We start from the raw sequence: 27,734 nt of genomic DNA on the forward strand, positions 1-27,734 counted from the left end.
CTCAGTCAGTTAAACGTCTGACTTCGGCACAGGTCATGATCTCGCAGTTTGTGGGTTCGAGCCCTGCATCAGGCTCTGTGCTTGTCAGCATGGAGCCTGCTTTGAATCCTCTGTCCCACTCTCTCTGCCCCTCCCCTGCTTGCTTGCGTGCTTTCTCTCTCAAAAATAAATAAATGTTAAAAATACAATAATTTTAACTTTTAAAAATACTTTGTAGGTTTATTTGTTCACTTATTCATTTAAAATTTATCAAGTGTCTTCTATGTGGTAGGGATTTTTTTTTTTTTTTGTATTTGGGATACAACAATAAACAAAAACCAGATTTCTGCTATCAAATAACTTACATGTTTGTGAGAGGAATCTAGTGATAAATACACTAGAAAAATCATTCCAGATAATGATAATGCTTTAAGAAAATAAAATGTTTGATGAGATAGAGAGTGATGTGGTCTCAGTGAGGAGATAAAATTTTGAACTGAGGCATGAATGACAAGATGGAGCTAGCTATATACAGATTTGGGGACAAAGTTTCCTGATAGAGAAGACAACAAATGCAAAGACTGTGAGAGAGAAATGAACTTGGTATACTTGAGGTCCAGGAAGATCAGTGTGCAGGAACAAGGAGAGTGAAGAGTTGTGATAGGCAACTGTGTCAGGGAGTTTGGCAGAGACCTGGTCATGAGGCTTTGCCGTAGGCTTTGGTAAGACGTATGGGTTTCATGTTAGTGCAGCGGTAAGCCACTGAAGAGTTTTAAGCCTCAAAGTGCCGTCATCCGATCAGTGATTTAAAAAGATCACTGTGGTCACTGTGCAGATTATGGGAGGTCAGGAAAAGGAGATCAGTTAGGAGGCAAGTCTTACGGCAGTAGTTTGAGTGTGTGCCAGTGCTGACTTGAACTAGGCAAGGAGCAGAAGAGAAGGAGAGACAAGGACTTTGGTTGTAGAGCTAACAGGACTAGGTGGTAGGATGGATATAGGGAGGAGAGAAAGGTAAGAATCAAGGATGAATTATAAGTTTTAACCTGGAGTGATCAATTGGATAGAGGTACTATTTATAGTAAAGGAAGACTGGAAGAGGTATAGATATGGGAAGGAAACTACAAAATTATGTCTTGTCCTTGTTAAAGTTGAGATGCTCTGAAACATGTAGCTGGAAATGTTTGAGAGGTAGTTGGACATAGGAGTCTGTACCTTAGTAGGGAGGTTAAGGCTCAGGATTAATGTGGGAGTCATAAGCACTCTAATGACAGTAGTCAGTGAAATCACCCGGTGGGGGACAGAGTGTGGGTGGAAAATATGTTAAGAACTAGCATTCAATGGAGAATTTTATTCTAAAAGATATGTTGTCTGTGAAGAAAAGAAAGTCAAATAAGTAGTTAATAAGGGAGTTTGAGTTTAGATTGAAGAAATATAAGAGGCAAATTTTAGATGAAAAAACTTAAGAAAGTTGATTTGATTTTAGCCAGGATATTGGGTTTTGTTTACAACCTGAGTTCATTTATATAAATGAAATATTGTGAACTTAAGTGAAAACTTAAGTCTTATCTATCTTTTGTTAAGATCTTTCACTATAATAGTGTACTTGGAATCATTCAATCCTATCTGAGTTAGAATCCCACTTTTACTGTGTATATCTTTAACATATACTTTATCAGTCTTAGTTTCTCATGTGTAAAATGGGATTTCTCTCTCTCTATTCATATGCATGTATATGTTATATGTAATGTATGTATGTATATTTGCTTAACTATACCAGACATGTATTAGGCACTCAGAAGACAGTTTTATGATATTCTGTGCTGAGCTAAAATTCTTTCTGTACATTACTACCCTTCAATATATGTTACGTTGATCCTAGAGTTCCTTGGCAATGTAGATGGTGATCCTGATTTGGGGTATAACCTTCTGATTTCTCACTTCATCTGTATAAATGGGGACTATTTTGTAAAGTAGGATTATGGATAGCCATCTTTTCACTCAACTAAATTGACTTAAAGATAGCCAAGGCACTACGTTATTATAGTGTTATGTTTGGGTTTCTTTACCTACCTCTTAGTGACTTCTAGATGTACTCTTCAAAACCTATCTCTTCAACTTTAGACCAGAAGGAAACTTGGACATTATTTCTGCCCTCTCCCCACCATACTTTCTGAAAATTGAAATCTGGAAAAGGTAACTGACTTTCCCAAGGTAGTGGAGCAGGAAGTGGGGTTTCTAACCCTTAGCCAAGTGTATTTGCCCCACATTTGGGGTTTAATATTTTATCTGAGTTCATAATTTGCTAGTTACATTCTTTTGGGAAATGGATGGTTTGAGATTATAGAGTCTTGACATTATATATAACATTTTATTTGGTGATTACCTCTAAACTGTAACCATATCAGAAATGTAGGTTTGTTGCCACAGGGCATACAGAATTCACCAGGTGGGTGTTATTTTGTGTTGAACAAAATAAATAGTAAGAATCTTTATATAGAGTTACCAGTCTGAATTAACATTCAGAAAAAAGTCACAAAGGGAAGATTATTCTAGCAAAAAAGATGAAAGTACTTTGAAAAAATGTCATATAAGCAATCACATTTCATAAAAAATAATGTTTCACTGACTATTGAGGTGTCTAAAAGTATTTAATGATCTTGTTTCATGTTGTTTGTGTATCAGAGAGGTCTTTCTTGATCACTCTGTATCAAATAGTACCCTTCCATAACTCTCTGTATCCTACTCTGCTTAATTTTTTCGTATCACTTACCACCATCTGATATGATCTTTTATATATATATATGTACACACACACACACACACACACATATACACACTATATATGTGTATATATACACATATACACATGCATATATTTACATATGTAATTAGTAATTAACTAGTTTATGGTGTTTTTTTCACACTAGACTGTAAATGTCATGAGAACAGGGACTTTACCATATGGTTGATGCTTTGAAATGCTTGTTGAGGGGCTCCTGGGTAGCTCAGTTGGTTGAGCGTCTGACTCTTGGTTTCGGCTCAGGTCATGATCTCATGGTTGGTAAGATCAAGCCCCACACTGGGCTCTGTGCTGAAGGCATGGAGCCTGCTTGAGATTCTCACTATCCCTCTCTCCCTGCCCCTCCCCCACTTGCACGTGTGCTCACTCTTTCTTTCAAAATAAATAAACATTTTAAAAAGAGAAATGCTTGTTGGGCTGTGGAAACCAGTTTGACAGTTTCTCAAAAAGTTAAATGTAGAATTACCCCGTGACCCTGAAATTTCACTCCTAGGTATACACCCAAAAGAATTGAAAACAAGTACTCAAGTAAATGCATATGCATCCATGTTTGTAACAACACTGTTACAGCAGCCAGCACATCCATCAACGAATAAATGGATAAACAAATTGTGGTATATGCATACAATAAAATATTATTTAGCTATAAAGAGAATGGCAATCTGATATATACTACCACATGAATGTGCCTTAACAACATTCTGCTAAGTGAGAAAAGCTAGACACAGAAGGTCACATATTATATGATATTTATATGAAATGTCCAGAATAGACAAATTCATGGAGACAGAATACAGAATGATGGTTTTTAGGGGCCGACAGACAGGGGCGAATTGGGGAGAAAATGCTTAATGGATGTGGGGTTTTACTTTGGAGTGATGGAAGTGTTTTGGACCCAGATAGAGGTGGTGGTTGTACAGCATTCTAAATGTACTAGATGCCACTGAATTGTTCACTTTACAGTGGTTAATTTTGGGGCTCCTGGGTGACTCAGTCAGTTAAGCGTGCATCTCTTGGTTTCGGCTCAGGTCATGACTTCGGTGGTTTGTGAGTTTGAGCCCGGAGTCAGGCGCTGTGCTATGTATGGAGCCTGCTTGAGATTCTCTCTCTGTCTCTCTCTGTCTCTCTCTCTCTCAAAATAAATAAACATAAAATGGTTGATTTTATGTTATATGAATTTTACTTCAATAAATTATTTTTTAAAATGCTTGCTTGCTGAACAATGAGTGTGGTCTGTTTTGAGTGTTTGCTGTGTATAGGATACTGTGTAAGACTTCCAATTACTAGCTCTGGGATCTGAGCAAAATGGGAGAGTGGGAACAAGCAATGATGAAACTAAAATTCTACTGAAGTTTTGATTCGTATGGGAGAAGGAAAAGACTTGAGTGACATGGAGCACATACAGAAATAGTTCCTAAAACCCATGTAATATGAGGGACAGAGCAGCATAAGTAAGATTGCTGGTGCATATAGAATCTCCGTGACTGTGCTGCTCACTCGTCAAGCTCAGAGATGCTCATTCTTTGGCTCTTTCCTTCCCAGGAGACTGACTGCCTATGTGACAGAGCTCATTTTACCTACCCTTCCTTACTTTATCCTTACTGTGGATCTTATATTGCAGCTGAAATATTTCCAGCTTGGAGGTGAATGGAAGCATTGCAGCCCCAAACCATCCTTTAATTGGCTAGAAGTATCACTGTTGAGTGACATGATCTTTCTTCCGAGGGGAATGAAGGAGAAATTAAAATTCTGTCTCAACATTTGAATCCAGTCATTTTACCCCAGCAGCTAGGGAAGCTTGCTCTTCTTCAAAATAGAACAAATTCCCTATACCCATATTTTCACTAAGTTTCATTCTGTATCTTTGTTGGGCTCCACAGTGATTGTCACATGCAGACTTTCCGCATTTTGCTAATCAGAATCCAGATAAATTTGGATTATTGTAAGTTATAACCAAGTGTCCAGACTTGGTGTTTTCAGAACTAAAGTTAGGCCTTGTAGGTATGTTCTTTAGTTGGAAAGTACTTTTTCCCCTCACTCTACCCATGTTTCCTTTCCTGTCTGTATTCCCATGTGTTTAATTATTGGCAATGGTTGCCCTATTGTAGGCATCTCTCAAAATGGGGGAATATATAAGCAGTAAGCCCAGAGTTATTCTGAAATGTAGATTGTAACTGTTTTTCTATGGAAATTAATAATGAGCAACTGAAATTTCTGTGGTATGTCACCTGTCATATAAATGACAGAAATAGAAGTTAAAAAGAAACATTTCATTCTTTTAAAAGCACCTGTCTTGAAATAGTTAGATTCTTATGTTGGGTAAATTTTATAGATGTAATATAATATATAACAAAGAATAGAATAACAGAGTAGCACAGTGGTTAAGGGCACAGGCTTTTGGAAACAGACCTGAACTTGCATGCCTTCTCTGCTATCTGCTGGCTGTGTGACCTTGACCTTGGAGAAACCATCTAACCTCAGTAATCCTCAGCTGATCCATTTACGGAATGAGGATGATCAACCTATCTGGTATGTACAGCGATGAAAAAATGGGGTCTGCCCTGTAATAAGGGGTGATTATTCTTTTAAATTAATGAATTTGAAAATACAGTAAGAAAATCAGCAAGGTAACTTCTCTTTTTTTGTAGCTGTGAACACTTGACTCTGTTTTCTCTTTCTTTCTGCGTTTTCTTCCCTAGCTATTCTTACCATTGTTTCATTTGATAGGGAATGGGCTTAAAAGCATTGAAAAACATTAAAAGTAGGCTAAGTGACAAATGCAATGCCCCTTCTTCCTCCAGAACCTCAGATTTTGACTTGGTTCTTATGTATGTATGCAAATGAAACACTGAAGAACTGTAGAAAGGACCTAAATAAAACATCGGTTTACCAGTCATCAGATTGTTAGTATGCTGGAGAAATGTGCCAGACTGCTTTTGACAGAACCAGAATGAAAGGCTTTTTAAACGGCATGCCAAATACTAATTAATTTTCTGAGCATTTCAAGATTCCTACTGAGCTTATATTCCTAAGTCTTTCTGTGGAGTCTGTGACCTGGTATTATTGCCAGAAAGTTGATGGTGAGGTCACAAGTGTAAGATTTTAATTTTATAGCAAGATAGTTGGCGTAAAACCTTAGGCTCTATGCAGAGTTTAGTTACATGAGAAACAAGTGTCTGAAAAACAAGAGAAAGAAAATTGTTGGATATGTTTGCAAGAATTTTCCCAACTCATTAAACAAATGCTTTTAGAATGAATGCTTGTAGCAGCACTCTTGTTTCTCATATATAGCCTTTGTGAGATTGCTGTGGTAATCATTGTGACTGACAGTTCACATCTGGAGACTTGTAAAATCTGCATATTGATAACCCCCATTTGGCTTTGCTTCGTCTTCTGTAATATGAGCTTGCCGTTTGCCTTTTTCTCTCCCTCAGGAGGGAGATGCTCAATGTGATAGGTAAAAACCATATCTTTTTATAGTTTTATTTTTCATCTCTTATATTATTCAGTAAATATTGAAAAAAACGAAAGAGTTCCTTTTAACAGAAGCTTGGAGGGGAAGGGAAGAAAGGATAAGACGAGGGACTGGAATGGATATGGCAGAAAAGGAGAAAGGGAAGAGATAAGTTGAGAATGGATGGCGGAATATTAAGGATGAAGAGGCTGGGGGCACTGGATATACGAGTGGGGGGAGATGATTATTTTGAGGTTAGTGTCAGAATTTACACACTTGTCATTTTAAGCTTTGAGATTTATGATTATCACCTGTTACCTACTGTCCTTTGAAAAAGTTTATTAAGTAATTTTGATTCACTGACTTGAATACTTAATTCATTAGAGGCTTAATTCGAAAGGGAAAATCAGAGCAGCCTACTAGAATAGAAATTCTCTTCAATTCAACAAGGAGTCAGTGGTGTAAAATCATATTAAGGTCAGATTTGTCATCCTCCTGTGATTAGATAGGTCTTTATAGTCCCGAAGCAAAAAATATTTACTACCTTTAGCAGGAAAGTTTATGGTGAGGATATCTGTGCGTTAGCACTCAACGTCCCCCTAATGGGGTTGTACTCCCCCCTGATATAAACCCTGGAAATGCAGTGGTTATTATGGAAAAACCATGCTGCTTGTAGTTCATAGCCTAAGCTAATATGACTCTCCTCATTCCATCTACTGCTTGTATATTATCAAGAGAGACCATTGATTCGATCAGCTTGCTACTCTGCATTTACTACCTCATGTGGTTTTAGCTCTATAAAGACATCTCGGAAGTATTTCTTCTCCCTTGTATTTAGCCCACGTACACTGCCTCAACTTAAGCATTTGAAAGTCAGTTCAGGCAGCTGTGGTTTGATTTCTTTCCTTTTTTTTTTTTTTTTTTTTTTTTTTTTTTTTTTTTTTAAATTTTTGAGCACCTATGAGTCAAACGTGTGCTAGATGCTGGAAAATCAGAAGTGAACAAGATAGGAAGTTACCTGCCTGCTAGAGTTTACATTTGGGAGTGTGGAGGTGGTGAAACAGAAAATAACAAATAAATGAACAAGATGATTTTAGACGATCAAAGTACAGAGAAGACAGTCATCAGATGTGCTACAGAGTGACTTGGAGAGGGTCTACTTTAGACAGGGTAGTTAAAGAAGCCCTCTCTGGGACAGTAACATTTTAACTGAGACCTCGGTGAGCTGTGGTAGAAGTACTAGCAAGTGCAAAGACCCTGGGATTGGTTAGCTTAGATTGGGAAAAAAAAGCGCCACTTTTTATAATGGAAAGATTCAAACATACAGAAAAGTACAGTGTAATGATGTACTCATCATCAGTTTCAGTGATGAGCCTTCTCACCCCACCTTATTATTTGACATCATATTATTTTCTAGACCTCATATTGTTATTTCTAAGAATATTTCAGTGTGTATCTAAAAGATAAGGGCTCTTTTTAAAAAATGACCAGAATATGATTATAACTAGAAAAAAATTAACAGTGTTTTAAAAAATATCATCAAATATCTAGTCAGCATTTAACTTGCATTTGTCTCATAAATGCTTTACCAGTTATCTGTTGTCACAATTATGCAATATAACAACCATAAGACCTCAGAGGTATACTAGAGAGTAAACAAGAGTCTGTGGATCAGCTGGATGGTTCTGTTGCTCCAAGCTGGGCTGGAAGGACTTACTCGTGTGTCTGTGGTCAGCTTTGGGTGGACTAGGTGATTTTGTTGATCTTGGTTGGGATTTTCAAATATTTAGGGTCTTGACTGGGCAACTTGATTCTGCCCCACGTATCTTTTCTTCCATTTGGCAGTCTTGGGCGTGTTTTCATGATGAAAACACAGGAGCAAGAGCAAAGCTCAGTTGTTCAAGAGAGAAGGTACAAATGAATGAATGTTTTTCAAGCCTCTGCTTGCCTCACCTTTGCTAATGTGCCACTGAGCAAAAACCAAGTCAGAGTGGGAGGGGGCGATAAGGATGCAGGACCAAGGGGGTGAATTCACGAAAGCCTTTCATTGAGTTTATTAATGCCATCAGTGTAGCATAAATGCTGTAAATAATTTTCTTTTACATCTTGTATCAGTCAGAATCCAAGTCAAGTTCATACATTGTGATTACTGCTTTTTCTTGGTTCTTCTCCCTTCTCTTTTTCACCTTGTATTTTATTTTTTAAAAGAGAATTTGGAATTTTTAATAAACATTGGGAAGGCCAATATTATTGGAATGTAGTAACAAGGGATAGAAAAATAGGCAAGGCTTAGAGGAAATAGGCTAATTCATTCATTGCCCTGTAGATTATGGGAAGGAGCTTGAGTTTTAATCTAAGAGCAGTTGGGAAACTATGCTGGATTTGGAGCTGGGGGATGACATCGTCTGATTCATGTTTTGTTTTTGATAAATCCAAGGTACATTTAAGTTTTTTAAAATGTTTCTTTATTTTTGAGAGGGAGAGAGAGAGACAGAGTGTGAGCAGGTGAGGGGAGACAGAGAGGGAGACACAGAATCCAAAGCCGGGTCCAGGCTCTGAGCTGTCAGCACAGAGATTATGACCTGAGCCAAAGTCGGAAGCTCAACTGACTGAGCCACCCAAGTACCCCAATCCAAGCTACATTTAAACATAGTAAAATTTGGTGATGAGTTTTGACAAATGTGTGCACGCATGTATCCACTATACCAATCAAGATATTGAACATCTAACATCTACATTAGAAGTCACAGATTAGTTGTACATGTTACAGAACTTCCTATCAGTGGAGCTATTCTGATATAGTATTTTGTATCTGGCTCCTTTCACTCAACATAATGTCTGTAACATTCATCCTTATTGTCTCAGGCATTAGCAATTCATTTATTTTTGCTGCTAGGTAATGTATACTGGTTTGGCTATATTAAAATTTCTTTATTCACCTGTTGATGGACATCTGAATGGTTTCCAGTTTTTTGACTATTATGAATAAAATTGCTATAAATATTTTTATGTAAACAAGTCTTTTGTGAATTTTTTCCATTTTTCTTGAGCAAATACTGAGAGTGGAATTGTTGAATCATATGGTTTAGTGTATTTCAATTTTATTGAAATTGCTTTTTAAAATTGTACCATTACAATTAATAATCAAGGAAATGCAAATTAAGACGAAGTGAAATACTACGTTCTCCTAATAGATTTATAGAAGTGCCATTATAGGGGCACCTGACTAGCTCAGTTCGTAGAGCTTGTGACTCTTGATCTCAGAGTTATGAGTTCAAATCCCATGTTGGGTGTAGAGATTACTTGAAAATAAAAATCTTAAAAAAAAAAAAGTGCCATTATAGAAGTGCCATAGTGGGAATGTTAACTGGTATAATTGATTTTGAAACAATTTGGCAATATTTTGAAAGTTGAATTTTAAACTTTATACTCTACAGCCTAGCAGGTTTCGCTCCTAGATAGACAAACTCTTGTACAAGCACGCCATGAGTACAAGTACTACCCATGTCCACGGACAGGATAAAGGATAAATTGTGCATATTCATGCATTATAGTATTACATATTAGGGAAAATGAATGAACTACAATTGTATGCATCATTGATAAAGTTAATAAGCAAACAAAACTAAATAATATTTTGTTCAGGCATAATGTGATAAAACTATGTCAAAAAAGGCAAGAAGATGATAAACACTGCATTAAGAGTATTTCCTCAGGCAGGAGGCAGGTGGAAGGAGTGGCGGAGGTAGATGCAAGTTGTTGGTAATGTTCTGGTCTTGGATTGGTTTATAACTTAAATGTAATCTTCAATATATCTCTTGTTATATCAAATATTATATTTGAAGAGATCATACAAATTAAATAATTACTCTGGCTTTTATGTAGAACTATGGATTATAATGAGGCAAAATAGGGACTGATTTCATTGACAGCAGATTTTGTTACAACTATTATAGGAAAAAACTAGTTCATGCCTTCTCCTTGGAAGGCAGCACTGTTTTTGACAGAAGCAGACAGACTTGGCGGACCCATCCCATACACTCTGGCTCTTGGGTTAGTGATTCCCCATTCATACGTCTTCAGTATGTGGGTCCAAATTCCCGTTAAGTGGGCATTTAGAAACTTGGGTAAGAACTTACTTTAAGTACATTTATAGCATTAATTCCTCATTTATTAATTCATTCGGGGTCTGAGTGGCATCTTCTTCATTACAATATTTATGTTATCGCTTGGAATATAAATAAGAATAAACCTTGATTGATGGATTGATGAATGAAACCTGATTCTTCACATATACAAAAGCCAACCAAAAAAGGTAGTGCATATTTTGCTTTGTAATTTGAGCCTCCCTTTCTCCTTTTCCTTCTCTCTTGTTTTATCTCTGCAGTATAGCTGTTGTCCAAGGATTTCCCTTTATCATCATTGGGGGAATCTATCTGCCTCTCACCTTTTGGATCTTCTTTTCCATGAATGCTGTGTATTCATCTTTTTTGGTTGATTCTCTCATTTTGGTAGAGCATGCTCTCCAGTTCTTTCCTAAGAAAAGAAGCATAAGAGATATATTTTATTCTCACAATTAATTCTAGCTTAGAAATTATTTTCAGAATTCTTAAGGCATTGATTCATCATTTTCTAGTTTTCATTGTGGCAACTGAGGAGTCCAGTGCTATTCTGATTCCTGATTCTTGGTAGGAAAGCTGTTTTTCTGCTCCTCTCTCTTTACAAGCTTCTAAGATCTTTTCTTTATCCCTAGTGTTCTGTAGTTTCACAACAGTGTACCTTAACATGGATGTTTGGATTCTCTGTTTTCAGGTAAATGTTTTACAGAACTTACAGGCATAGAATTTTATAGTTTACTCCTTTTGTCTACTCTCTCTTCCTAGAATTTTTATTACTGGGATTTTCAACCTTATGGACCCGTCATTTAATTTTCTTACAGTTTTTATCTCCTAATTTCATTGCCTTGCCATTTTGCTCTACTTTCTGGGACATCTCCTCTACCCTGTGTTTCAAATCTTCTATTGAGTAATTTCTTTAATTTCAAAAATTTATTTTTGGGGTGCCTGGTTGGCTCAGTCATTTAAGCCCCCTGTTGGGTATGGAGCCTTTTAAAAAAATCTGTTAAAAATTCCTTTTTAGGGGCACCTCAGTGGCTCAGTCGGTTAAGCATCCAACTTCAGCTCAGGTCGTGGTCTCATTGTTTGTGAGTTTGAGCCCCACATCAGGCTCTTTGCTGTCTGCACAGAGCCTAATTTGGATCCTCTGTCCCTCTTTCTATCCCTCCCCTACTCGCGCTCTGTCTCTCTGTCTCTCTCTGTCTCAAAAATACATAAACATTTAAAAAAATTCTTTAAAAAATTGAGATATAATCCACATACCATAAAGTCCACCATTAAAAAAATACATCCAATGCATTGGTTTTCATTTTACTCATAAGGCTGTGCTACCATCACCATAATATAATTCCAGAACATTTTCATCATTCCAAAAATCCCTACTTATTAATTATTCTCTTTTCTCCTTATTCTCCAACCCCTGGCAAAAACAAATCTATTTTCTGCTTCTTTGGATTTGCCTATCTGGACATTTCATATAAATGGAATCATATAACACATTGCCTTTTATTTCTGGCTTCATTTAGCATAGTGCTTTCCAGGTCAGTTTGTGTTGTAGTATGTATGTCCCCTTTTCCCCCTCCCCAATTTTTTTATTTTTTTAATAATTTTTTTTAATGTTTATTTTTGAGAGAGAGAAAGAGACAGAACATGAACGGGGGAGGGGCAGAGAGAGAGGGAGACATAGAATCTGAAGCAGGTTCCAGACTCTGAGCTGTCAGCACAGAACCCAATGCGGAGCTTGAACTCATGAACCATGAGATCATGACCTGGGTTGAAGTTGGCTGCTTAACCGACTGAGCCACCCAGGCACCTGCCAATGTTCTTTTTTAGTACACTCTGTTCTTGTTTCATTTAGGCAGTATTTTCTCTTACTATCTTTGAGGTTATTGATAAATTTTTGAAATTTTTACCTGTATACATATTCTCTATTTTTTCCCACCTTATTTTTTTCTGTTGGTTTTGGTGTCTGCTTTTTATATTAGATGTTTCTAGAATATGTCTACCATCCTATTTTCTGCTTAGATTTAAGAGTGAGGTATGGTAAAACTTAATGGACTCTCTAAGCAAAGGGTAAGACTTATTTTCTGTGCTTTTCATCAGATGGTGATCTGGCTGAGCTATAGAATTCCTTTGGGTCTTTTTTAACCCCTTTTGGGTATAGATAGATTCTCCAGCAACAACTCTTCCGTTTTCCTGCCTGAAGATTTATGTTTGGCTGCCTGTCAGTGTTCTGAGAGCCAAATATGTCAGTCTTTAATTCATCCACCTGTTTTCACCCTGGAACGCTGCAACTATGACTATTACCTGTCAGCCCAGAGACCTTGCTTTCTTTTCTCCAGGCTTCTGCCAGAAGAGGGAGGAGCAAGTGTAACTGCTTCTTAAACAGATTTTCAACTCATCTTCCTGTTGCTGGCCTGCCTTCTCAGCTTCCAGAGGTAGGGGGTGCTGCCACTTCCTGAGCCTGATGGGCTCCCTGCAGTCTAAATTGGGTCGCTTCATAGTGTTCCTCACTGGCTTAAGTTTTGGTTCTGCTAAGTCAGTTCCACTTGTCCATGTGCTTTCTAGCTTTTAAAACTTTGCTGGTTTTGCTTCTTCTCCTGATATTTTTTTCATTGAGTTTATGCCATTTATAAAAACCTTGTATTGTCATTTTAGTGGCATTTTGGAAGACAAGAGACCTAAATGCATGTGTTTAATTCACCATGTTCAGCCACTAGTAATTATTTTAACGGGGCATTAACAAAATTGTATTAACTTTCCAGGGTTGCCAGAACAAAGTACCACAGACTGGATGGCATACACAACGGAAATTTATTTTCTCACGGTTCTAGAGTCTGGAAGTCTGAGATCAAGGTGTCAGCAGGGTTGATTTCTTCTGAGACTTCTCTCCTTGGCGTGTAGATGGCTGCCTTCTTCTTCTGCCTGCACATGGTCTTTCCTGTGTGCGTATCTGTGTCCTAATCTCTTGTTCTTAAAAGAACACTAGCATGTTGGATCAAGGCCCACCCATATGACCTTATTTTACCTTAATTACCCTTTAAACATACTGTCTCCGAATACAGTCACATTCTGAGATACTAGGGCTTGGGATTCAACTTATGAATTCAGCCCATGACAAGAATATTTTTGACATGTATCAAATGAATTGATTTTATTATTTTTAGCCATATATCATTTTATTTTCATTTCATTATAGAGATATCTTTTCTGTTTATAGGAACAATTATGGGTCACTTTTTATTTTTTGAGTTATACTATCCTCAAATACAGCGAGATGGGTAATATTTTAGTTAAGGCTCTTTTGCCATTCTTTTGCAAGACTTAGAAACTCACCCAAAGCTTAAGTAGAGTGTTGCTGTTGAGAGGTCTAAAGCCATTCTGATTCCAAATACTTTCTTCATGATACTTTAGTATCTTCCTTTCTCTAGAAGCTCGTAAGATTTTCAGTGTTCTCAAATTTCTTGATATGATGCCTTGATGTGAGTGTATTTTTATTCATTGTATTGGGCACTTTGTGGGATTTTTCAATCTGGAAATTAATATCCTTTGAAATTTTCCTTCTTTAAATTATAGTTGACATACAACATTACATTAGTTTCAGGTATACAACATAGTGTTTCAACAAGTTTGTATTTTCTGTTATGCTCACCACCTTTGGAATTTTCTTGAATCATTTCTTTGATGATTTTCTCCCTGTGTTTTTCTTTATTGGCTTTTGCCGGAATATTTGTTATGCATATGTTGGCTCTTCTGGATTGATCTTTGAATTTTTTTCCCTGTCTTTTCTCTCTTGATTTCAAATCCTTTTCCTTCCTTCTTTTTATTTCTGTCTTCCTAGTGCATCCTTAATTTTTATTATATATTTAATTTCCAAGAGTTCTTTTTGATACTCTGAAGTGTTGTGTTGACATTGTTTTTGTTTTAAAGTAACCTCTTCTTATTGCATGCTTGCAGTTTCCCTGTTTATATATTTGAGGATACACACACGTATACATTTTTTGGTCAAAGTGTAATTTACAAGTGCAAAAGTATACAAAACAAGATGTGTAATTTATCACTGAGCAAAAACACTTGGGAAACTACCACCCAGGACATATAATAGATTGCAGTTCTCCTATTTTACTTCCCATCTCCCACAAGAATTGTTTCTTCACTGCTAGAGGCTCATAATCTTCACTGGTTAAAGAATAACTATACAAGACAGTCTTTACTACTATTCTTTGTAAAGAGAATAGCAGCTATTTAACCAAAGAAATGTCATTGTATTAAAAAGAGAGTGATAGGGACATCAGGAAGAAAATCATCCAGGATCAAGCATTGGAATGTGAGAGGTAGATATGATATTTGATATAAATTAGTAAAGAAATGATAGATATAAGTAGATGCTCTTTTGTGTTTCTTAGTTGGTTAGAGTATGATTTTATATTTGGGGCTTTAATTAGCTGTACAAGAAAAACAGAATCTTTGAAGAAAGGTTTTTGATGTTAACTTGTGTCATTTATCAACCAATCATACATCATTTATTAAGCACTGAAGATTCAAAGATACATTGAGCACAGTCACTGCCCTCCAGAAGCTCAAAGATGCTTTCTGACTTCAAATGGACCTTTCTTTAACAGGTAGATCCTAGTAAAGGTCAGAACATGAAGCACTAAGTTTTTGCCTGAGCAAAAGAGATGTATCTGAGACTGGCCTGGCAAGAGATTGGAATATTATGTTAATGTTCTCAGTGTTCTTTCTCATCTTATACAGAATTGCACTTCACTGATTCCAAGGTTCAGTGGATTAGAGTAAAATCTTAAACCCAGGAAGATTAATTCAAATCCTGTATTAACCTATTTGATCATTTCACAGTATTAGTGGATAATTTGTAATTAGTGACAAGCATTTAGAGTTCACGAATAATCCTGTTTGGGCGATTGCTCCCTTGCTCTGACCTTCCATACTCTGTTGTTTCCAAGTGATAAATGGACACTTTAGCTCTTGATTGTTCATGACATTCTGCTTTTTCTTCACCAAATGATACAATATCTTTCCAATTTATGTTAAGGATGCATCCCCATCCGTGCACCGCCCCCCTTCCCCCCCATCATTTTCTTTTGTCACAGAGTCCTTGCTACGTTAGTATATCTTTATTTCCCATGATTTTAGCCTTAGTATTTAAAACTGGATTAGGTTTGTGCTATGTTAGGATTTTGTTTTTCTGCATCACCAATCAAACAGTTCCTAATGACATCTTGCCTTTTAATGTGAATTGAAGATTGAGGTACTAGGAATTCCAGCACTATAATGGTCTGCCCCATTAAGGTACTACAAGCAAGGAGAATACTCTTTGGAAACAGAGCTGTGCATACATTCCATTTAAAAGATAAATAACAGACGGACAGACTAATAATTATTCATTAAAAAAGTACAACTTCTAGGCTTTGAAACATGAAAAGATTTAGTGAACCTATTTGTTTCTCCTTGTTGAAAATGGAAAACTGCTTCTCTTATTTTGAGATCTAGTGATTCATATTGGGAGGATATGATTTCTGTAATAAGCTTTTAAAATAGGTGTGATTTGTATAGCACATTATGGTTTCTCTGTTGATCCTTAAATCTGTAGTCCTTAGGCTGATATGTGGGCAAAGTCTGCTCATTTCATCTCTGGGTTTTGTATCTAATTTTGTCTGGGTACCCACTTCTCATCGACTGTACTCTTCCCGCTAAAACCTCCTCCTTTTTCTTTGCAAGCATGTGGGGTTTTGCTGCACTAGCAACTGGTTCTCTGATTCTCCAGACCCCATGTGGGGGTCCTACAATTCATTTCCGTTATGACACTAAGTAACTAGAGTTAGCACAAACTACTGGTTAAATAAGAGCTACATCCCACAAAACTGCCCCACTTTAGACACCAGTTACAAGTCCCAGTTTGCCACCTGTACATCTGACCAACTGACTATAAATCAGGGGTTACTATGACTCCTCCTTAGGTTCAGTAATTTGCTATAACAGCTGACACAACTCAGGGAAACATTTTATGGAAGAGATGAATAGGACAAAGTATGACACGACTCAGGGAAACACTTTATGGAAGCGATGAATAGGACAAAGTATGGGGGGAGGGGCACAGAGCTTCCATATCCTCTTTGGGTGCACCACCCTCTCAGCACCTTGAGGTGTTCACCAACCCAGAAGCCTCTTAGATCCTCATCACTTGGGGCTTATAGGGAGGTTTCATTATGTAGGTGTAATTGATTAAATCATTGGTCCTTGATGATTAACTCAGCCTCCAGTTCCTTTCCCTTCTCTAGAGGTCAGAGGGTGGGGCTGAAAGTTCCAAATCTCTAAGCATGTCTTAGTCTTTCTGGATACTAGCCCTCATCAACCAGTCATCTCATTAGCATACCAAAGACAAATACCACCCCGGAGATGCCAAGGATTTTAGGAGCTGTGTGCCAAGACCCCAGGACAAAGACCAAATATGTTTTTCTTACTGTATCACAACCACCTTACTGAATTTTCCTTTTTTAGATGCTATTTTAGGTTCCAGTCTCTTCCAATGTCCTTCTTGCAAATATACCTTTTCTTTGTCCTATTTTTAGGGCCAAATATAATAATACTTTGTTACATTATTTTGTTGACAAATCCATAGTGATGTGTTTGGTTGATGCATTTATATTGGGAAATTCCACTTTCAGGTAGAAATAGAGTTTCATTTTAAGGCAAGACATTCTAGAGATAATATTTATTAACTACAGAGTGACTACTGTGGTAGAAATTTGGGGCACTGTTTTTGACCTTGTGGCAAGTACATTTTTATCTAGAGACCATGTATTATGGTTCTTTTCCAATTATACGACATAGCTTCTTTTTAAAAATTTATTTATTTAAATTCAAGTTAGTTAACATACAATGTAGTGTTGATTTCAGGAGTAGTGATTCATTACTTACATATGACACCCAGTATTCATCCCAACAAGTGACCTCCATTTTTTTTTTCTTAAATGTTTATTTATTTTTGAGAGACAGAGAGACAGAGTGAGAGCAGGGGAGGGGCAGAGAGAGAGGGAGACACAGAATTTGAAGCAGGCTGCAGGCTCTGGGCTGTCAGTGCAGAGCCTGACATGGGGCTCAAACCTACGAACTGTGAGATCATGACCTGAGCCGAAGTCGGCCACTTAACCGACTGAGCCACCCAGGCGCCCCCCCAACAAGTGCCCTCCTTAATGCCCATCACCCATTTAGCCCATCCTCCTACCCACCTCCTCTCAGCAACCCTCAGTTTTTTCTCTGTATTTACGAGTTTCTTAGGTTTGCCTCCCTCTCTGTTATCTTATTTTTCGTTCCCTTCCCCTATGTTCATATGTTGTGTTTCTTAAATTCCACATAAGAGTAAAATCAAAGATATTTGTCTTTCTCTGACTGACTTATTTAGCTTAGCATAATGCATTCTAGTTCCATCCACGTTGTAGCAAATGGCAAAATTTCAGTCTTTTTGATCACTGAGTAAGTATTCCATTGTATATATATACCATATATGTATGTATGTATGTGTGTGTGTATATATATATATATACACACATATATATATACATACACCAGTCCGTGGACATTTGGGCCTTTTCCATACTTTGGCTATTGGTTGATAGCACCACTCACTATAAACATTGGGGTGCATATGCCCCTTTGAATCAGCATTTTTGTATCCTTTGGGTAACTACCTAGTAGTGCAGTTGCTGAGTCGTAAGGTAGTTCTATTTTTAATTTTTTGAGGAAACTCCATACTATTTTCCAGAGTGGCTGCACCAGTTTGCATTCCCAGCAACAGTGCAAAAGGGTTCCCCTTTTTCCACATCCTTGTCAACAACTGTTGTTTCCTGAGTTGTTAAATTTAGCCATTCTCACAGGTGTGAGATAGTATCTCATTGTCATTTTGATTTGTATTTCTCTTATGATGAGTGATATTGAGCATCTTTTCATGTGTCTACTAGCCATCTGGATGTCTTCTTTGGAAAAGTGTCTATTCATGTCTTTTGCCCATTTATTCACTGGAGTATTGTTTTTTGGGTGTTGAGTTTGATAAGTTCTTTATAGATTTTAGATACTAACCCTTTATCTGATATGTCATTTGCAAATATCTTCTCCCATTCCATTAGTTGCCTTTTAATTTTGTTGATTGTTTCCTTCACCGTGCAGAAGCTTTTTATCTTTAAAAAAAAATTTTTTTTAACGTTTATTTATTTTTGACACAGAGAGAGACAGAGCATGAATGGGGGAGGGTCAGAGAGAGGGAGACACAGAATCCGAAACAGGCTCCAGGCTGTGAGCTGTCAGCACAGAGCCCGACGCGGGGCTCGAACTCACGGACCGCGAGATCATGACCTGAGCCGAAGTTGGCCGCTTAACTGACTGAGCCACCCAGGCGCCCCCAGAAGCTTTTTATCTTAATGAAGTTCCAGTAATTCATTTTTGCTTTTTATTTCCCTTGCCTCTGCAGACATGTCTAGTAAGAAGTTGCTGTGGCTGAGGTCAAAGAGGTTACTGCCTGTTTTCTCCTGTAGGAATTTGATCATTTCCTGTCTCATATTTAGGTCTTTCATCCATTTTGAATTTATTTTTGTATATAGTGTAGGAAAGTGTTCCAGTTTCATTCTTCTGAATGTCGCTGTCCAGTTTTCCCAGCACCATTTGCTGAAGAGACTGTCTTTTTTTCCATTGGATAATCTTTCCTGCTTTGTTGAAGATTAGTTGGCCATACATTTGTGAGTCCATTTCTGTGTTTTCTATTCTGTTCTGTTGACCCGAGTGTCTGTTTTTGTGCCAGTACCATACTGTCCTGATGATTACAGCTTTGTAATATATCTTGAAGTCTGGAATTGTAAGCCTCTAGCTTTGGTTTTCTTTTTCAACATTACTTTGGATATTTGGGGTCTTTTCTGATTCCACATAAATTTTGGGATTGTTTGTTCTAGCTCTGCAAATAATACTGGTGTTATTTTGACAGGGATTGTGTTGAATGTGTAGATTGCTTTGGGTAGTATTGACATTTTAACAATATTTGTTCTTTCAATCCATGGGCAATAGTTTTCCCATTTCTTTGTGTCATCTTCAGTTTCTTTCATAAGCTTTCTATAGTTTTCAGTGTAAAGATCTTTGACCTCTTTGGTTAGGTTTATTCCTAGGTATCTTATGGTTTTTGGTGCAGTTATAAACGGGATCGATACCTTGTTTCTCTTTCTGCTGCTTCATTATTGGTGTATAGGAATGCACTGCCTATCTTCTTATACTTCATTTTATTGGACTTGCTTTACATTTTACCTGATACTCTGGTTGGTGTGAGTAAAATGTTGATATAATATAACAAAATACTGGTATCTTGTGGAACCTAATGGCAAGATGTGCAAGCCAGCACTTGAAGGAATGGGAAAAAAAAAGCAGTTAGGAACTCAGGCAACCACTTTCTCAATGTCTCTCTGTAGGGCCGCATGGTCTCTGTATTAGTTTCCTGTTGCCACTGGAAACAAATTACCATGCAGTTAGTGGCTTAAATAATAAATTTATTCTCTTTAAGTTATGGAGGCTCAGAAGTCAGAAATCAGTTTCAGGGGGCCCAAATCAAGGTGTTGTCAGGGCCATGTTTTCCCAGAAACTGTAGGAGAGTCTGTGTTCTTTGTCTTTTCCATCTTCTAGAGCTACATTTCTCACATCCCTTAGCTCATGTCCCCTCTTCCATCTTGTTTTATCAGTACATTGCCTTCTTCTGTAGTAATGTCTCCCTGTGCCTCTTTCTCTCTCTTTTTTTATTACATTTTTTTTTTATTAGAGATAGAGAGAGAGGGAGGGAGGAGAATACATGTGAGTGGGGGAGAGGGGTAGTGGGAAAGAGAGAGAGAATCTTAAGCAGGCTCCATGCTCAGTGTGGAGCCTGATGAGGGGCTCCATCCCATGACCCTGGGATCATGACCTGAGCTGAAATCAAAAGCTGGACGCTCAACTGATTGAGCCACCCAGGCGCCCCATGCCTGTGCCTTTCTCTTATGAGGACACTTGTAATTATATTTAGGGCTTACCTTGATAATCCCCATCTCAAGATCCTTCACTAGATTACATCTGCGAACTATTTTTTGCTATATAAGGTAACATTCACTAGTTCTAGGGATTAGGACCTGGATATATTTGGGAGCAATTATTCAGTTTACCAGTCTCTTATTGCTGTACCTCTGTCTGCAGCTGTTCATGCTTCTTTTTCTGAAGACCAGCTTTCTCTGTTTTGCAATATAGGTACCAAGCATACCTAACCCACAAAGGCAGCTTTACATCCTGGGTTCACAAGAGAATAGTCCAGCTAATGTGATTGTAGATAATAGAATTGAGTGTCAGTTCCAGATTCCTATTTGAAGCCTAACTTGGCAAGATGTCCAACCCTAGTCCATCTTCCTGGGGCGGGAAGCAGATTCACGTGGAACAAACATGGTTTCAAACTCTCAGTCATATTGAGGAGGTGCAGTTCTCAGAGAAAGAAGGGTAAGTAGGAGACCTAAACTGAGGTTGTTAATTTAGTCATAACCAGAGACAGAATAAATACATGTTCTTAAAAATCGTAATTGGAATGCTTTGGTTGTAATGAGAAGGATGGCTCTACCACGAAATCATTGAAACTGAATGATAATTATCCCTTTGCTCTCAAAGCCAAATGAGAGCCAGTTCTACTATTGGGGCCCTCAACACAGCAGCATAAGAGGTAAACTCTTAACATGTGTGACAGAAGGAGAGGAAGAAAGAAATGACAGTCCAAGTTTAGAGGAGGGATGGGACACATAGACTGAGAATTAGATAGTTCCCCTGAGATTGTTGATTTAAATAGCTTTTTCCAGTCAAATAAATAGATTCTGTGGATCTTGGGGTTGCAACCTGGGCAATAGGTGCAGCTCTGATTTACATCGTGAACCTGAAGATCCCCTCCCTTAACTGCTCCCACCATTTGTAGACCGGCTGTGGATTTGCCATGGGGGTCCATTCAGCTTCTTCTCAGAGAGGATTGTGTCTGTGGCTCCAAAATCATGCATGCTTTCTTTGGGGATGTTTTCCTTTTGGACATACAATTATATTTGCATAGCATCCTTACTTTGTATTTTATTTCTTTAAAATAAAACAGATCTTTTCTGGGATCTTACAGATTTCTTTTATTGTCAGAGACAAAAAAATTCTAAGCTTGTGAATGCTTGAGGCATGCCTTTCTTTGATATATGCTTGTCATGTATAATTCCTAATACGACAATTCCATACGGAAGACTAATTGATGATCCATTAATTGATGGCACTTGAGATAGAAGAAAATGACCATATTCAACAGTATATTGTTAGTCTAGAAACAAATTGCCACCACAGCTGCCTTACTGAATAGGCTCACATGATGTGTCTGGTTGGAGCTAACAGATTGATCTGCCAACAGATCAATAAGTACAGAGTTATTATAATAATTGAAAATCAGTATTAAAATTTAACAAATAAAAGTCTTGGCTTTGTAATTTTTATTGAATTTTCAAGAATTCTGGTTATTAGGATGGATTATTCTTTAAAAGATGGAATAGGATTTATAACCAGTAAAACATACAATTCCTATTTCTTGGTAAGGATGCTAATTTTTCACAAATAGAATAAAGTACCCATTTTCAAAATTGTCTGATGAATATGTTCTAAGTTAAAGTAATAGTTGTCTCTTCACATCCCTCTACTATATTACTTAGAAAGTTCAGTAGATACTGGCCTAGGTATAGTGGATGTGAGAATGCTGATTATGGGACATGGGGAAATAAGAATAAAGGGGTTATGCTAGGAAACTAATGAAGAGTGAGGGGTGGGTGCTGCCAAAGCCTGGGCACCCAGGCTTCTTAAAGTGCAGGAGATTTGGGTGCTGACCCACGAGTACATGCAGAGTGCTGGTCTCTAAAACCATCTGGCTTAATGCATTTATATGAGCAAATTAGAGATGTAAATGTGGCCATGCAGGATTAATCACGCACTGTGCTGCTCTTTGATAGTCTTAGTGCCAAATCACATTTCACATTCTTGGTACACTATGATTTCTTTAGATTTATTACTTTTGTTTGGTATACCATCTATTATACAGCATTCATGCTGTATAGTGGAATTTTTGATGTTTGTACCTGTAACACAGAAGAGGGAATCTCAAGGGGAAAGAAGAAACAGCATCAAATCATCGTGGTTTTTTTTTTTTTTCCATTGCTCAAAGGCTACCCAAAATCCTTAGTAAATTTACTGTTGCCTCTAGGTTATGAAGCTCTTGGTATTCTCAGTATAACCTTATAATTTCTGCCATTTTTTCATCCACCCCCCCCCCCAGCTTTATTGAGATATAGTTGACATAGAACATTGGGTAAAACACTTATATATTGCAAATGATTACCACCATAGTGTTAGCAAACATCTCTATCATGTCACATAATAACCATCTCTCTCTTTCTCTCTCTCTCTCTGTTTTTGTAGTGAGAACATTCAAGATCTACTCTCTCAGCAACTTTCAAGTGTACAATGCACTATTATTAACTGTAATCCCCATACTGTACATTAGATCTCAAGAACTTACTCATATTATGACTGGAATTTTGTACTCTACGTATTTCTAGTTGATGTTCTTCATGCCAAGAACTGGAAGACTTTTGAGTGAGAAATTGTAAATTGACTTGCCTGAGGTCACAATTTAAGTTCTGGTGCTCAAAAACAGTGAAATGTGATCATCACTGTGGCAGAAGTTGCTCACTGTTCCCCAGTATTCACTTCCTTTTCTTCTGTTAGCAATAAACTCTGCAATGATTAACTGGACTTTTGGCCACCCAGAATAGAGATCTCCATAGAGATTTCCCACCTTCACAGCTAGGGTGTACTCATAAAATGAAATTCTGGCAGGTGGGATATAATGAGAAGTGTCATGTACAATTTCTAGGACATATCTTTATAGGGGGGGTTATGCTTTTCTTTCTGTGTTTCTCCTTCCTATTGGCTGAATGTGGATATGATGGCTGGTGCTTAAGGAGCTAGCTGGACTGTAGTGGAAAGCTGTGTGTTGAAGATGGGGATAGGCAAGAGAAGGGAGTGGACCCTTGATGGTATATCAACGTTAGGCTTCTGATCACTGAACTTTGTTTGTATCAGAGAAAATTAAACTTCTCTCTTAGTTAACCCACTGTTATTTTGAACTATCTGGTACCTGCAGCTAAATCTAACCTTGAGTAAAATAATCATCCCAAGATGGGACTTATTTTGTATCTGTAATAAAGTTGGGGAATTGACCATCTCTAGAATTTAGATATATATTTTACAAAAATTAGGGGCGCCTGGGTGGTGCAGTCGGTTAAGCGTCCGACTTCAGCCAGGTCACGATCTCGCGGTCCGTGAGTTCGAGCCCCACGTCAGGCTCTGGGCTGATGGCTCAGAGCCTGGAGCCTGTTTCCAATTCTGTGTCTCCCTCTCTCTGCCCCTCCCCCGTTCATGCTCTGTCTCTCTCTGTCCCCCCCCCCCAAAAAAATTAAAATCTGGGTACCTGGATGGCTCAGTCTTTTAAGTGTCCGACTCTTGATTTTGGCTCAGATCATGATCTCACGGTTTGTGAGATCAAACCCTACTCTGTCAGCATGGAGCCTACCTGGGATTCTCTCCGTCTCTCTGTCCCCCCAGCCCCCCCCAACTCATGCGAGCCCTCTCTCAAAATAAATAAATAAACTTAAAAAAATATTTAAGGAAAATTAAAATCTGGCTTCTGGTTTTTATCTCAATATCTATGTCCAACCTATTATATTCCTGCAACTTTTCTACACGTAGAGTTTACCTTAATAATTGTGTTTCAGGAAGACAACTAAAGAAAATAGTTTTCTTTCAAATGAGAGAAATTACCTAAGTCCATAACCTGTTTTATAGTTCTGCTGATTGTATATGATCACCGGACACAGAGGTGGAGAAATGCAGTAAGAAACTGAAGTTTTGGGGGAGTCTATAAAATGGAAAGCATCTGGTGTTAAGTCTATAAAAGACCACAGTATCAGGTCAGGTTCTTTTGTGAGTTGAAATGTGGCTTAATATAAATGGCTTCCAAGTGGTATTGCTTCCTCCTGTTCTGGAAGAGGATATTAAAGCAGTGAAGACTGCTGTAGTTCAGTTAGGTGGATATAAAAATCCTGGGAGGGTCAATACTTGCAAGTATCATCTTTTCTCGTGTTGAAAATGAAGTGATAACAGGGGAGATAGTAGAAAAAGTGGAGATATCCTACAAGTCCTGATACTGAGAGAGAAAGAGGAGATTTCATTTTAAATTCTGTTCTAAAGAAGATACAAGTCTGAGACATTTTTCTCTTCTGAAATGAGCAAATGAAGACCAATAGAATCTTATCACATTCTAATTTAGTCTTTTTCATAGATAGGAAAAGCCTTTCGTAAAGAAAATTGAAAAGTAAGCATCATCAAGAGATTATAAAAGATATGCGTGTAATCAGGAAAACGAAGGTGCCGATATGGTAAATTAACATCTGGCTTCTTCACCAATTCTATGGAGTGCAAACATGACATGTTTTTCCTTTTTTCTACAATCACTTCTTTCAGCCACGCTCTGCCAAATCCCTCTTTCTGGGCAGTTTCCAGATTCCATAACTTTCTGTGTGCTTTTGGGTATTAAAAAATTCATTCTGGTCCATTTTAAAACTCCAGTATTACATACAGTTTAAAGTTCTTCCCTTCTCCTTTCTCTGAAGCCAGTGGCCCAGGCTTCATCTGGAAAACTTCTTCCCCATGTCTTCTGGGTCTCTAGGATTTCCATTGTATTAGAAGGAATAAGTTGGAAAGGGTTAAATGTTTCTCTCACTTTATTGGCCAGTTGTAGGTCACTCATTGTTGATGGTTGCAGTTTCTCTGGTCAACATTGGTAGGTGTCCAAAATGCTGGTTCTCTTACGGAGTCACATGTATGAATATTTTGGAGGACCCTTCAGGAACTTCTCCAATGCAGTTTCTTAATATGAGAGACTAAGTTCCACTTCTGTGCCTTCCAGCCTGTCAGCCTCCACCTCTATGTCCTTGCCACTAGGCAGTCCGCTGGCGTGGGATACCAGTAAGATGTCCCAAGCTATCTTGAGTGGTGTCTGTATTTTGGAAATTCTTGCATCTTTGCCATGCCAGTGATGGGAGTTTAAGGTATTCCACTGTTGCCCCCTCTCTGCTATTTCTTTCAGATTATCAGGCCTGATCAGTTATTCATTGCCTCAGCCAGTTGTTCTTCTTTGTTTTTTTATTTTATTTTTTAAAATTTACAACCAAATTAGTTAGCATGTAGTGCAACAATGATTTCAGGAGTAGATTCCTTTATGCCCCTTACCCATTTAGCCCATCCCCGCTCCCACAACCCCTCCAGCAACCCTCAGTTTGTTCTCCATATTTATGAGTCTCTTCTGTTTTTTCCTCCTCCCTGTTTTTATATTATTTTTGTTTCCCTTCCCTTATGTTCATCTGTTTTGTCTCTTAAAGTCCTCATATGAGTAAAGTCATATGATTTTTGTCTTTCTGTGACTGCCTAATTTCACTTAGCATAATACCCTCTAGTTCCATTCACATAGTTGCAAATGGCAAGATTTCATTCTTTTTGATTGTCGACTAATACTCCATTGTATATATATACACCACATTTTCTTTATCCATTCATCCATTGAGGGACTTTTGGGATCTTTCCATACTTTGGCTATTGTTGATAGTTTAAGCCAGTTGTTCTTAAAAAGTGGTACCTAAACCAGCAGCATCAGCATCACCTGGAAATTTATTAGTCATGTAAATTCTTGGGCCTGATGGGGCCCACAAATCTGTGTTCTAAAATGCCTGAGCAGCTGGTCTAACTGATCTTCCAAATGGGGAATGAGATGCCAGTCTTCTCTTACCACAGGTACTCTCAATCTTTATGATTAATTTTCTTGGAAGCCCCCAGCTCTACTTGGACTAGGTTTAGGGGGAATGCCATGTGACTCCCCAAGTATTCTCTTGGAATTTCTAATGTTGTTGTTGTATAGACTGGAAAGCTAGGGGCGGGGAAAGCAACAGCGTGAGGAGTATTATTTGGGAGTATTCGCTTATGCTATATTATGCTGGGGTAACAACGCCCAAATCTCAGTGGCTTACAAGTACAAAGGTTTAGTTCTCACTCACGTTGCATATTCTACATTGGCTACAGGTCAATTGCCTGCTCCACAACTTTTTTCTTCCAGGACCCAGACTGGGCTCAGCCCTATATGAGACATGCCGGTCTCATAGCAGAAGAAAAAGAGATGTGATGGAACTATGTGATAGATCTTAAAATTCTGTTCTGATGTGGTATATGCCATTTCTCTCATTCTGTTGGCCAAAGCTAGTGATATGGCCAAGCCTGACATCACTAAAGCAGGAATTTTACTCATCTCAAAGGGAGGGATTCTGGATGTGAGGGTGATCTGGCTGTGACATCTGTCACCCCATTGATTGCTGGGGTTGATTTGGCTGATCTGGCTGGCTGGGCAGTGTCCCCTTCTTCCCTCAGTGCTCCATGTATGTCCCTCCTGAGGCTGCAAGCTCAGTTGAAGAAGACAACCTTCTCCCAAAGAGGAGGACCATTCTTTGATTCAAGGGTATATGTCAGGGTGTGCTCCCCTACTAGAATCTCCAAACAATCTCTCAGAAGGAGGGATTCTTTTAATTTTTTTATGGTTTATTTTTGAGGGAGGGAGGGAGGGAGAGAGAGAGAGAGAGAGAGAGAGAGAGAGAGAGAGAGCACGTGCACGCATGAGTGGAGGAGAGGCAGAGAGAGGGAGATACAGAATCCAAAGCAGGCTTCTGGTTCTGAGCTGTCAGCACAGAGCCCGACGCAGGGGTCAAACTCATGAACCATCAGATCATGACCTGAGCTGAAATCGGACACTTAACTGACTGAGCTACCCAGGTGCCCCTAAGTACAACTATAATATGGGTTTAGAGAAGAGAAGATACGAGATAAGTTAGCTGGCAAATGATGGCTGTGATGGGGGTGGCAGGACACGAGAAGGGAGAGAATTCCAGGTTATGCCATGGTCTGGATCAGCGTGAGCATAACTGGTAGAAAGGGCAGAGAAGAGACCACTGTTTACAGACTAAGGTAGCCTGATTTAGAGTTAGGGAGGTTAGGGTTGGCAAGAGAGAATAAGCCCTGATTATAGATGACCTTATTAAAAACCAAGGGAAAAATTGGATTTGATATTGTAGGTAGCAGGGTACTTTTAAGATAGACTCAATAGAACCATAAGGTCCAATGGAAAGAGGGGGCTAGATTGAGAATTTATAGTGCTATTTCTGCCACTCATTAGCCATTTATCTTTGGATAGGTCAATGATCATTCA

At 38.2% G+C, this 27,734-nt stretch overlaps 1 protein-coding gene across 2 annotated transcripts in view; it reads left to right on the top strand.

Moving 5' to 3' along the window:
- Nucleotides 1–27,734, top strand: part of TTC28 (tetratricopeptide repeat domain 28) — a 636,432-nt gene that overhangs the window by 161,153 nt on the left and 447,545 nt on the right. The window lies entirely within an intron of this gene.

This window comes from Prionailurus bengalensis, chromosome D3, assembly GCF_016509475.1.
Source record: "Prionailurus bengalensis isolate Pbe53 chromosome D3, Fcat_Pben_1.1_paternal_pri, whole genome shotgun sequence".
NCBI lineage: Eukaryota > Metazoa > Chordata > Mammalia > Carnivora > Felidae > Prionailurus > Prionailurus bengalensis.